We start from the raw sequence: 13,690 nt of genomic DNA on the forward strand, positions 1-13,690 counted from the left end.
AGATTGTACTAAATTTGAGGCAGGGGAATGGTTAAAAAACCCAATTATGTCTTTCAAACTGGTGGACAAGTGAATTATTTAGGAAAGCTTTCAAATAAGCTCGAAGAATAAGGACATTACTGCTTCATAATTTGGAGCTGGTTCTTGTTATTTTGTTTGCAACAGTTTTTTTATACTTTGTTCTAAACTCCCTCTGCTGAATCTGGCTATGGATGTTGGATCATGAAATAAAATTAGGAGTTTGAGAACTTTGTTGTATAAGAACTGTATTGCAAACTTCTGCTTGTGTTGTCCCATAAAATACTTGCATTTTTCCTGTGGGCCCAGTACAGGGGTCTGCAGAGACCTCTGAGTGTGTCCTGTATAATGTTTGAACTGGGATTTCCAAGTGGTCATTTGGAATTTATAATTTTGTTGGCCTTATTTTTTACATGAATTATATTCTTAGAGTCATAACTTCTGTAGAGTTGGAAAAGACCTTCAGGATTATAAGAGTCCGACATTTGACCAATCACCACCTCGTCAACTAAACCACAGCACAAAGTGCCACACCCAGTTGTTTGCTGAACACCTCCAGGAATGGTGACTCCACCACTTTTCTGGGAAGTCCATTCCAGTGCTTGACCATCCTTTCTGCAAAGAAATTCTTCCTGATGTCCAGCCTGAGCCTCCCCTGTCACAGCTTGAGGCTGTGTCCTCCTGCCGTGTTTTCAGTTGCCTGGGAGAAGAGGCTGACCCCACCTTGCTATGGCCTCCTTCTGGGCGGGTGTGCAGTGAGGAGGTCACTCCTGAACCTCCTTTTCTCCAGGTGGTACAACCCCAGCTCCCTCAGCCACAGTGGTATGAGTAGGAGCTGCTTAATTTTCCAGTCTGTTCTATCTTAGAAATAATACTTAGGCCACAACTAAATTTGAGCAGAGAATGGGTATTTCACTGGAAATTAAACAAGATAAAATTTTAAAAGCCTACAGTGATGTGAAAAGTTTTGTCCAGGTGCACTCTTTAGGCTTTTAGTGAAGTGTTTTTATAGAACAGTGCATGTGTTAATTGTAGAATGAATCCTTCATATTGATGGTAATGCCTGTTGTCTAAAAACACTTTACAAAGGTGATCAAGTCTTTTGCTCTAATTTTGCAGAGAGATGTCTTACCCCAGATCACAAAGCATGTCAGCTAAAGTGGCTCTTCTCTTGAGGACATGAGGTCTATTCCCACCACAGTTTATATCTCTGAGGCCTCTCTCTGAGCCTTACCTCCCTGCTGTGCTGAGGACAGATGACACGTACCAACCCTGGCATCCCAACGTGCTCCTGGCATCCTAATGTGCTGGAAAAGGAATTGCACGCTGCACCTGTGCAATAGCTTTCCATGGTGATCCTTACCAGCTAAAAAATATTAGAGCTCCCTGATCTCCTGCATTGTGTGTGCAATTGTGAAAAAGCTTAAATTTATTTTGAATGATCTCAAGAACTGGTGAACCATAATCCTATTCAGTTCAGGAGCTCAGGTCAGATGTGAGCTGGTGATGTGACATCTGTCAAATGAGATGTTTCACTTTCAGCCATTTGTGCTCTTGAAATCACTCAGTGAATTTTAGCTTTCAAAGAGATAGGTAAATTATGAGACACACTAGCCTTGCAAGTTCACGTACTGAGACAAGAACTTGTCATTTGGCCTCACATGGGCAAGTTGATGTGTGGGCTTCCAGTAAATCGATGAGGTGCCCTTGTAAGACTGTTGTCCTTGAGGGAGTTCCTTCACTTTCTCACCATCTTCAAACAGAATGTGCCTGGAAGAAATGTCAGTTAAACTGAAGCCCCTCCAGGGCAATGCTTTTGTTTATTACAAAGTCGATGTATGAAATAACAGTGCTATAATCATCTGTAAATGAACCACGAACAAGGAGAACATCCTCGGACGTTTTATAATGAGATGTGTTCTCTAAAGTTGCAGTTGGCTGGAATAAATCAATAGCCCATGGAGTGCACTTTTATTTTAGCCTTAAATGTGCAAAAGGCAATTTTAAGTGGCTCTGCTTTGGAGAGCACAGACTTTAAAACTTCCTGACTCCAGCCATTTTCAATGCCTGAAATTGTGCACTAAGTAAGTAGTAATAAATTTCCTGAAAATGTGGTAGGCCTTTCATCTTTATCTTCTGTGACTTATTTAAAGTGGGAAAATAATTACAGCTCCATGTTTCAGGAAGTATTGTTCTCTGTGCCAATGTTTAATGACTTTTTGGTTAAATACAATTCCTAGCTCATCACTTTTGAGCCATTTGTTGTTTGTTCAGGGTGCTTATGCAAGAAGGAAGAGAAGAATGAGATGAAGTAAAAGTAGCACCAAAGTGTATGTTGATGTTTCAGCACAGAGACTGGACAGCAGAGGAATTACTAGTTTTTGTGCTTTAGACATCTGCCAAGAAGTTGTTAAGTCATAAAGATTGTGGAAGCAAAGAATCTCCCAAACTGTCTTGTGAACAGTATTCCTTTACCATTTTACTGTCTCTGCAGGATGAGTATCTCCTTGCAAGCCTTCACACTTCTCTGCTTATTGTGAGCTTCAGCTGCTCCTTCCCCCCATCCTGTGCCTTCACACCACAAATTGCTTCCCAAAGCTGCCTTGGTCTCTGTTGATTCATCTGTTCCTTTCCCCATCTCACTGGAATACGGTCTTTCCATTTTGCATCTCTTTATTGCAAGCCATCTTTGCCTAGGTCTGGTGAATCCTTTGCTTTTGATTGAAGCTACATAACACCACTTGCCCCACTCCAAGTTCATTCTGCATGCTGTGTACCAGGTTATTAAATGTTTTCTGTTCTAATGGGCACTGTTTCAAAAATATGTCGCTTTACTGTTTTTGGTGAAACTGTAAGGATCTCTTCTCATTTGCCTGCTTGGGATCTGCTGTTAATCAGTGGTGGTTCTCCCTTGATTGCTGAAGTCCTCTAGTCCTTTTAAGTTTAAGGGTGTATGAGGTTTATTGTAAAGGTTGTGGCAAGTTGCTTCTTGTCTAAACAGAATCCCCTGTTTGGGATAGATTTGTTACTGCTGTATTCTAGCTGGGAAATGTAAGTCAGAGCAAGGTTGCTGATGACAGAAAAAAATCAATTGATGACATAGGAATTTATGGTCCATCACGGAAAACAGAATGAGAGCTGTGATTTATATATTTAGTTGATTTAATCAACATGAAAAAATAAAGTGTGGTGTTATACACGGGGCCCCTGGCAGTGAGTGATGGTGGTGTAATCTGTACATATCTGCCTTGTAGATGAGTCTTTCCTGGGAGGAAGCTCATGGACAATGGGCAGCATTTTAATAATAAAGGTGGGTTTTAAAAATGTGTATGCGTGAATGGTGGCTTTATGACAAAATACCTTGACAATAAATATAAGCACATTTGAGTAGAAGATGGATTACCTGTTTCTCTCTCGGGTGATCCTGCTTTTGTTAGTTGTTGGCCATTGGTGAAAGCCACTGGGTGGTTCCTGGTTCATGCTAGTTCTGTCATTCCTGTGGCACGGAATGTTGCCACTGAGACAGCATACCTAGGTGTTTAAGCATGAACCAAAAAGCAGAGGAGGTGGAAATTTTTTTTCCCAGCTTGCCATAAGAAAATTAAATTGCTCTGATGTCAGATGGGAAGCGTCAGCCCATGGATGCAGAATACAAATGGACAGGAGGGACTTGTTGGATGGAGGTCTGTGAGAGGGTTGGCATCCTTTTGGGTCTGGGCTGTGCATACTGTGATGTGTTGTCACTGTGGAAGATTTTGGGACAAAACATTCCACTTTGGAGGAGAATTGCAGCATCACTCTTTCCATGTCCTTGGTTTCTGTTCTGGTACATAGGCATCATACCCGGCTATTGCAGAGCAAGGTTTTGGGGTGGGAGGGAGTAGGAAAGGAGGCTTATGTCTTCCTAGATCCCTGTAACACCAAGCATACAATCTGCTGTCTAACTTGGTGTTTTTGCACTGTTACTGAGTTGCAAATGGATAAACATATGTGATATTGTACCATACCAAGAATGGAGGATATGAATTCACTTCTTCAGCTACATACTAGGCTTGATATAAGTTATCATACCCAGGTTTCTTGGTAAAATATAATATATTTAACCTGGCTTTTCCTAAATCTGAGAAAATATGATATTTTTTGGCTCATCTTTGTTTATGTCCCCATAAACTGAGAAGGAAGAGAAAGTAGGGGAAATTATTAGGTATGGAAATTGGAGATCACAATAAAATTGTGTTCTGGGAGTCACTCTCAAGTGCTAGATAAAATCTAGACCTTATTTCCTCTATGCTTAAAAGAGATAAAGCATTTAAGCTTCACCGATACCTGCTGTAGTAGTAGTTGGTCGTGATCTGGTGTTTTATTTGGGAGAGAGAAGAGGAAATACAGCAACCCCCTTCTTTGAACGGAAAAGGGAATATTTTCATTAAAATGGAATGATCTCAAAGAATAAGGGACATTTCAGTTGATGTCTTAGCATAGTTTTGGGTTGTCTTCAATAACTATTTTTAAGTAATAGTGGCATCAAATTCCCCCTGAGCTGAGTCTGCAGTTTCTTGAGAGCTGCCTATGACAGATATTTATTCTTGAAGTGTCTTTAGCAGAGGCATTGAGCAGGTTAACACATGTTGATACTTCACAGTCTTCCAGATGCTCTACTGGTGTGGTTCAGCAGCAGGACTGATGTACTGCATTGCCTTGTCTCTCACTGGAGATGGGCAATGCTGAAACACCTTTGCTAAGCAGCAAACAAAAGGCAGGGGCTGGTACTGGGAGAGCAAGCCGGGCCACGGGGCCAGTCAGTGCCTTTTGGATGTGACAAGCTCTCAGCATGGTCTGCTGCAGCAGCCACTGCTTTGTCACATGCACAAGACCAACACATCTGGACCCTCCCCATGTATTCCTGTACTCCCTGTATTTCCTGTGGTGCCTTCTGGTATTCTTTGTCTTTATGTCCTACTGGATTTAAAGATTTACTAGCCTGCTGTCTCCTGGGATTAGAGAGAAAAAGCATGCACTGCGCCTCTGGCATAAAATGGGACATTTAACAGGGACCATTTCTAGTACTGATGCATAGTTTTATCATCATCAGTACAACTGAAGTTAAGGACAGCAAGTGCTGCTTTTAATTCTTGACTTGGAACCAGTTGGAAGGTTTAGGGCTTGTATGACAGATTTAACATGTGGCTCTTGATAACAAAAATAGTGAGGACATGTACCTGTTCTTCTGTGTCCAGATTCCAGCTGGCTATGTATCCTCTTCCATGGAACACTTATTTCCTGAAGAGTGACTTCAGTTATTACCACTGTCAGTGAGATAGCTGCTAATTGTGGATGAGTCCCATCCCTTTGCAAAAAGTGCCTTTTGTGTACTGCACATGGAAAATATGGATGTAAGCTTGGAGATTTTGAAGGCTAACTCTGAGATGCCCCAAAAGAGCTGATATTCTCAGCTTTGGACCATAGCAAATGGCTGAAATACTGGAAAACTCTCTTAGGCATTCAAAATCAACACAAATTTTATTAATACATTCTATTTTGTGAAATTTAATCTTGCCCACACTAGAGCAGATATTACCCTATGTTTGATATGTCCCTGGACAATGCCAGTAAGGAGAATGGGTTAACTTGTGGGTAGGCAAGCTGGAGTTCATATTTTACACTTCATACACTGTGTTGTATGGAAGGATGCTCTTCTACTTGCTATACCAAAGCTTTAGTACAGTGGAGTGGACTTGCCTACCTTCTACATTCTGTACTAGTTTAAGAGAGGCAGCTTCTGAATTGCCTTACCTTTTGCAATAATGTTTGTAAAGTACTTAATCGACACATTTACAGTCACTATCTTCTTCAAATTTAAATATTTCCCACTCAGATAGTCACAGCTCAAAAGTTCTGCCCAAGGCAAAAGCATGCCATAAAAACCTAATGCGAGATGAATGGGCTCTCCTGGATGCTGAGCGATGAGAACTGGATGTATTTGAATAGTTCACAGAGGCTGCAATTTTCATTGTCTTTAGGCACCTCTTATAGATCTTTCTCCTTTTTTGTGTTCTCTTTCATAGTTACTATAGTTCAAAGAAAGTTAACCTGCACTTGCATAAGGTGAAGAAAGTACTGAACATAAAGATTTGAGCTTCCCTAGGAGCTTTGACTGTGGTTCTTGTACACCTACCCATGTGCTTTCGTAGCTGGTTTTGCAGCTGACACCAGTTAGACTAACCTAGCTCCTGGGTGTAGGAGATAGGATAGCAAGGTAAGGATAGGTGTTGCATGCCTTTCTGTATGGTGAGAGTAGTCTTGGAGATAATTAATGGCAGTAGGCTGCCTGAGTCCATGTAGCTCCTCAAATCTGCTGGGACGGGAAGGTGACCAAGGTTAGTGTTGGGAAGAGCCAGCTAATCAGTGCCTTCCAAGCAGTGGACAACTCTGCATATATTTCATCTCTTTCTCCCCTTTAAATCTCAATTGATGCTAATACTATTGGGGAAAGATTTTTGAAATTTTTCATGAGTGGCTCCTTTATGTTTCTGTAAAAACTCTGAAGTTTCTAATTGCTAATCATTAGTGAAAAACATGACCAGTAATTTTAAATCCTAATAATCTTGCTTTCCCCAGACTCCTATGTGCACAAAATAATCTGTTACCAAACTGATGTGGTACCATTAACAGATATTTTTCATGCATTTTTGTTTTATGTATTTGTGGCCTTTCACACTGTTAGTGCACACGTGGGTGCTTTTGATGAAGCGGGCAGCTGTCTTTGAACTGTTTGAAATAATTGAGCAGATGTATGGCTCTGCCACACATCAGCTCAGTGCAAGGCATCCCTCCTGTGCAGTATAAATCAGGAGACTTGAGGAGCAAATATACAGTGCTAAACTTCATTTCCTCATTTGTCTTTGCCACATTGTACCCCCCTTGGGGGGGATAATATTTTGATGGGTGCATAAAGTACCATTTACTTTAACATTATTATCAATCATCGTGACAAAGGAGGACAAGTAGTCTTTGTACCTGGTCTTGCCACTTGTTTAGTCATCAAACCCTTTGGAAAATGAGTGTAAACCACTTCTTTATTATGACTATGGTTCTGTGATACAGTTTTTTTGACAGCAATACCTATTTTAGCTACTGCTGCTCTACCTTGCACCTGTAAGGCATAGCAGCATCTCTATCTGTTGTTCTGTGCAGCTGCACATGCTGCCACTTTTCTCAGGGCTCCAGCTGGCTCCCCTTTTTAGAGAAAATACATGTGCAGCAGTGGGGCAGGGGCAGGTAGTAGGAAGGTTGGAGATTTTTTTATTGTGTTTTTTTTTTTTTTTTTGAAGCTTCCTCAGTTCCTTGATTCCATTTGTACCTTGCTTTGTGAAGAGCTGACCCACCACCCCCGGGGAGGCATGGGCCTGGCTGAGGGCAGATATAGCTGTGGGCTGGGAGAAGGGGTGGAGTGGTTTAAGTCACCATTTATCAAAAAGCAGTGAAATAAAACCCTTTAAAATAAAGCCTAAACGAGTAACCAGTGTAAGTGTTGGTAGTGCTGCAGTACCAGGGACCTAGTCAGGATTCTTTGTTGACAGCTTCTCTAATAGTCCTTTAATTTTTCCCTTGTTAAGATGACTTCCTGAGGAGGAAAAACAAAGTCATCTGGAGAAGTGTGGTGCATTGCACAGCAGCAGGGCACGATAAGGATGTAGGCCAGCACTGTCAGAGGAGTGTCAAATTCAGGTTTGCACTCCAGGTCTGCTGCTCAGCTGAGAATTGAGGCAGCAGCAGCCAATTTTTATCAAGTGACTTTCTCAACATTATCCTTTCCTAATGACATAGGACAACATGTTCTTCCAATATATTTTCTTCTCTTTTTGCTTTCAGAAAGTCACTGCAGATGTGTCAGATTGTCTTTGCTTTTCCAAAGGATTCCTGTACCTCACAGAGCAATATTTGCTATCAGCATTAGGTTTTAATTTCTTTTTTTCATTTGGATTATAATCCTGCCTCTTCCTCAAGCATGTTTTTTCTCTCCATGGAAGTGGGGCAGCTGATGAGTGGATGGTACTGCCTTGGTATTTACTAAGTTGCTTCTTTGAGGCAATTTTCTTGCTCCTTGGGTGACTGTGGTATGATGACAATCTTTAGTAGGAAATCAACATGTCATGCATCACCGGATTTCTTTCTGGATAACATTATTTTGTGTTCACTTATGTTTTCAATATATGCAAATGCTTAGAAACCCATTCAGCAGAAAAAAAGACAACCACAGAAAGAAATCTCAGGCTTGTCATGCTGTTACTTTCTGCACACTTTTTCTTCCTCTCCCCTTTTTCCTTCCCTGTCCCTCCTCCCTATGCTAATCAACTAAGTTTATATTAATTCTTCAACAGCGAGTGTTGAAATATGTGGGATTGTTTCCTGCTGCCTTGTATCTGGACAGTGCGTGACAACAGCTGAACTTGTTTTGAAATCTGGAGCACTGGGAATTGAGTAGAACAACCTGGTTCAAAGGAAATCTGCCAAGAATGAACATAGGTTGTAATCTCATGGCTTTGAGCAGCATTTTCCATCTTGGCTGATTGAGTCCTTAAGAATTTACCCCAAAGAGAGGAATGGCTCTTCTTGCCAGTTCTAAAAAAATCCGAGGGAGGGATTTGCATATTCAAATGTGGGTGTTTCAGGCACTAGAATTTCCACTTTGAAGTTCATTATTTGTGACTTAACCTGTGTAGGATGTTATAGCCAGTGTTTGTCTGAGCACAAGTTTGAAGCAAATTATTCAGCACATGCAGCTCCATCACATGCTCTCAGCATACGGCACAACAGAGCATTTTGCTGTTGGAAATCAGTATAATCAGTCCTCCAATACCCAGCCTCCTTCCTGTACAGCACAGTTTAATGCACAGCAGAGAGGCATTTTCTTCTTGGCCTTGCTGGAGGTGCATGGGCAGTGATGACAGGATGTGGGTGTCTCTCTAGTCCTCTGTGCATGTACACTAGGGGGAAGCCTGGCAAGCATTTGCCCACATTGAGATTCCAAACGAGACTCACAGCCATTGCAAATGGATTATCCCAGTCTCTGGCTGAGCTGGCAATAATTAATTGAAACCCTTGAGATACAGGACTGAGCAGATACAAGTGACCTTAGGTGACACAGAAGTGAAGACTTATCTGCATCAGAGGGGGTTCAGCTCATCATTGTCTGCTGTTACAAACAGCAGGAAAGGAGAAAGGCACAGAAAGTAGCCCAGGTAAACTTTACCAAAAGAAGGCAGCTAGGAAGAAGCCCACAATATATTTTTAATTTAAATCCAACAACCAGAATGCTGACAAACATTTAAGATATCATGTGGCTGAGGCGAGGAAGTTTTTGGCTATTTTTCCTTCAAGCATCCTTTCTCAAGGATAGTCTTTGCTCTGTGCCTCTTCGTATTTTGTCCTTTTTCAGTTTTCTTACCATCCACTGTCAATGTTTCAGCTCCTTCTTTTACCTTCTCTTTGTTATTTACCCTGATGTGTTTAGGGTCTGCACACACACAGTGGTTGTTACCCAGATTACTGGGCTGGTCAGCACTGGGCACTGCAGTTATTCATTCACAGGCAAAGTCCTTATTCATTCACAGAATGCAGTCCTTCATTCACAGGCAAAGAAAGAAAAACTTCCTAGTCACTGACCTGCATGCCTGGGCTTTACCTCACAGAAACTAGAGGGATTCTCTCAATTTCCAGGTATGGGAATTGTCTCTTACTGCATGAGCTTATATTTGAGCTAGTGTGTTCAACTTGACTGGAGGTAGTGAGTACAAGAATAAGGTAGAAAATACGAAGTGTCACTTTCCAGTCCAGAAATGTGTGGTACGTGCACATGGACTCCTCCTCCAGTGGGCAAGCCTGGTTTTTGTGTGTGTGTGGAAGAAGCAACTGTGTAGGAATCACTGCAATACCAGAGCTGGAATGCAGGTAATTATACATAACAGTAACTTCAGACTTCTTATTGCCTCGTTGAATCTTCCTGCAGGCAGAAAATTTGGCTCAGGCATAAGGATTTTCAGGAATGTTCTTCTTTTTAATGTGTGTGGTGGAAACTGTAATTTAATTTGTGTGGCTGTCTTCCCTGTGGCTGTTGGAGATTGTTGCTTATTTCCCTGACTGTAGTGGCACAAGCAGTACTTTCCAGTGTTTCCTTGGATGATTGGATTCCTGGCGAAGGCTGTCTGGGATAGTAGGTCATAGTGAGTGAGGTTTCTCTTTTTGCTCTAATCAGAAAAGGCTGTGCCTAGAGGCTTGCTTCAAACAGCAAGATAGGAGAGTAGAGGATAGAAATAAAATGTGAACATGACTGTGTTCAAAGTGGAAAATGTTAAAGGACAGGAGTGTCAGGAAAGCACCATTGTCGTCAATGGTTGATTGCTTTTCAGCTTGTGATCATGCAAAGCAAATCTCCCATAACTGTGGCACCGTGTGCTTTCCAGCACCCTTGATCTGAGGAATTCGGAGCTCTGTGAACACAGATGAGTTAAATCTGCAGCGGTTCTGTGATGGAGGTGCAGTCACCTCGGCTCTACAGATGGAAGAGAGGAAGAAAAGTTCAGGTGTTTTACCCAGAATCAGTAAGACAGAGACAAAGGTAGGATCTGAATGGGAGCTCTGGCTCCCAGTTGAGCATGCAGACAGCAATGAGCCACACAGTGGCTATTAAGCTGGAATCTGCCTTTGCTTATGTAGTTGAACAAATGAAACTGTTTTTTTCCTGAAGCATTGAGCAACCTGTAGCTCCTCTGGAAACCTGCTGGAGTAGTGGTAGTTCAGCTGTTTTGCAAATCAGATTCTTGAGAAAAGAGTATTGCACAGAAGAAACAACCTCAAGGAGGTAGAGTACTGGCAAGCTTTCTGAGGTCATTTGGAGTGCACAGAGCAGCACAGGATCAAAGTTGAGCAGAAGAGATAGGGGATAAGGAAATGACTGGGACGAGAGTGAGAAGGACATATGAGAAATACTGGAGAATGGTGGCAGAAGAGGACAGGCTTGATCTCAGAGAAGGAAATAATGGGAAAGTATGTATGGTAGCCTGGAAAAAAACCCCCTGCCTTTAAGGAAGTACAAAATTATGTAGTACAAGAGAGAAGAGTTTTAGAGTGGCAGTATAAGCCTTAAGATAGGAGGGCTACTCAGGAACACAGAACTTTGCATTCCTCTTGTCTCCTCTCCTAGTGATGTACTAAATGTTGTGCCCCTCCTGTGTGATCTTGTCCAAGCCCTCCAGGTACTGGTCTAATAAACTAAAAACAGTAATTTGTTGTAGTGTGCAATCAGCAGATTAAAAAAAAAGGAGGGGAAAGAGTAAGAGGTGGGTGAAGACTGTAGTCTCGGTTATGGTCTTTAGTCTTAAAATCAAAATTTTACCCTGAAAGGGTTCCAGAAATGAGTCCTTGTCAGCTGATACAAACAAAAGTCTTATTCCTCATTCTTCCCCTTTTCCCCCTGTATCACTAATATGAAGCAGATATAAAAAGAGGACAGCATCATAGGGTTTAATGTCTGACCGAGAAAATCAGGTATTGACTGATTTCAGATTCTGTTTTGCCATGACCTGGGTAGGGTTGCATAACTCCATCCTTTGTGAAGATTGTTGAAGAACTCTGCCTCTGTTCTTGTTGCTACTACTACTATTATTATTATTACTCTTAAAAGTAAGTAAATGTATCTGTGTAAGAGAGACTGGATGAATGTGTGTGGGGGTGGAGGAGGAACTGAAACGTGTGTTGTTTCTTCCTGCTGGTGGGTCAGGGTTAGGCTCTTGGGCAGTAATGGGAACCCTGAAGAAACCTCCTTTGAGGACTTCCTATTGGAGCGTGCACAGCATCACTCTGTCACTGGAAATTTATCACTTGGGTGGAAGTCCTGTGCTTCTGCTGCACTTTCAATAGATCCTCTTTCTTACAGTGGAGCTTTACTACCTGGCAGCCCCTTTGTGAGAGTTACTTAAAAGACAACATTCAAAAATGTGTTCTCAATAGAAGTGTTTGAAAAACATGTGGCAGTGGCATTTGAGGATATTGGTTTAAAGGTGGACAGTGGTGGCAGGTTAACAGTTGGACTTGCTGAGCTTAGAGACCTTTTCCAACCTTAATGATTCTATGACTAAACAGCCTCAGGAGAACAATTGTAGTGCTGGTGATGAAAGAACACCAATCCAGTATTTTAACGTTGCCACGGGTTTTCCCACATGGTCTTGAATAATTCAAATGGCCTCTCAATACTGCAGGTTGTCAGAAGTGAGATGAGGAAAGTAGTACTACTTGGCTTTGTGGATGTAGGCTGATGAAGGTATTGAAACTGTTGAGGTATCTAGAGGTAAAATCTTTTATCTGAGACAGTAAATATGTCTGCCTGCTCCCAAGTTGCTTATGCTGTATGCCTTATTTAAGTTAGGCATGGAGGCTTTTATAAATCAGTCTCTTGCAACCTGTAGAAAATCCCAGCAAGGCAACAGAAAGCTGCTGAGTGGCTCCCCAGTGTTCAGTACTAGTGTTGGTAAAAAGCCAAGGGGATTTCCTGCAACACAATTTATTTTCTTGGCTCTTCACATGTGGCGGACATCCAGTTTACTATTCTGGTTAATCCTGCCTTTCTAGATGCACCTCAGAAAACAACTCCCAGCATCAGTGATGAATTACAAGGGAGCAGGAGGACCTGCTGGTCATGGGGATTAAAGATTAGGGGCTTCAAATGGTGCTTTATCCATACACCAGTTCTGAGAGTGAATCCCCCAGCATCCCCAGTACATAGAGATGTAATTGTAGGTGATCCTGAGTAACCCAGGGTGTGGGGAGCAGGCATTTCTTCAGATCATTACTGTCTGATTTTGTAATTTTATCATGGGGCTACCCTACTTCTGGCTTGCTTTAAGCCTGGATCTGAAAAGTGCTGTGATCTATTGTGATCTTTCAGAGAGCCAACAAGAATTCCAATCTAATATTTCAAGGCACTGAAAAAGAATCCTTTGCCCTCATGAAATGAATTGAGAGCACAAATTACCTTTCAGTTGACTACTTCTTTGCACAGCTCTGCTAAGTAGTTTATCTTAAAGATGGGATTTTTAAAATTCTGTTTCTTCCTAAAAAAAGAACATGACCCTGATTAGGGTCATTCCTGGGGAATGAACCAAGAAACTCTGGACTAAAAGGAAGATATCTGCATTACCTGTGTGTATCTGTGAATGTCTGTGTATTATCTAGAGGCTTACAAGTGTCTGTGTTCAGCCCACCCTCTGAAGAAGAATGAGGAGCCACAATGGGGGAGATCGTTTGCATCTCCAACTTGATTTCATGAGCTCATATCAAACCTTCATCATCCTGGGTGCCCCACTTTGTTGGTGGAGCAGATGCTTGAGCCCTTAGAGCTGAAAGTCAGGAAGTGTTTCTGTCTAAGCCAAAGCATAGCTGGTGTGCTGACAGCTCCTTCCTTAGCCCTGACATGTGTGCTCTGACCACATGCAGAGGGTGCAGAACAGGAGTGTTGGACTTGGGAATGATGGTAGGATCAAGGATCATTCCAAGGTAGCCTTGGAATATCAGAGGATGCAATGAAAAATCACAGTGCTTTCCAGCAGGATCAGAGATGCTCACTGCTTCTTAAGAACAGTTATGGATTAATAGAATGTTAACTAGGTAAAAAACT

At 41.9% G+C, this 13,690-nt stretch overlaps 1 protein-coding gene across 15 annotated transcripts in view; it reads left to right on the forward strand.

Annotated features, from left to right (window-relative positions):
* The window catches only part of TSPAN4 (tetraspanin 4), a 412,669-nt gene that overhangs the window by 106,808 nt on the left and 292,171 nt on the right, over positions 1 to 13,690 (forward strand). The window contains exon 1 of one of the 15 annotated variants that reach the window (XM_068193884.1): positions 9,917 to 9,969. The exons of the other annotated variants lie outside the window; for them this stretch is intronic. The gene's annotated coding sequence lies outside the window, so the exon portion shown is untranslated. Of the gene's footprint in view, positions 1 to 9,916; positions 9,970 to 13,690 lie in introns of those variants that run through there. 15 annotated transcript variants of the gene reach the window in all.

This window comes from Anomalospiza imberbis, chromosome 6 (assembly GCF_031753505.1).
Source record: "Anomalospiza imberbis isolate Cuckoo-Finch-1a 21T00152 chromosome 6, ASM3175350v1, whole genome shotgun sequence".
Lineage (NCBI taxonomy): Eukaryota > Metazoa > Chordata > Aves > Passeriformes > Viduidae > Anomalospiza > Anomalospiza imberbis.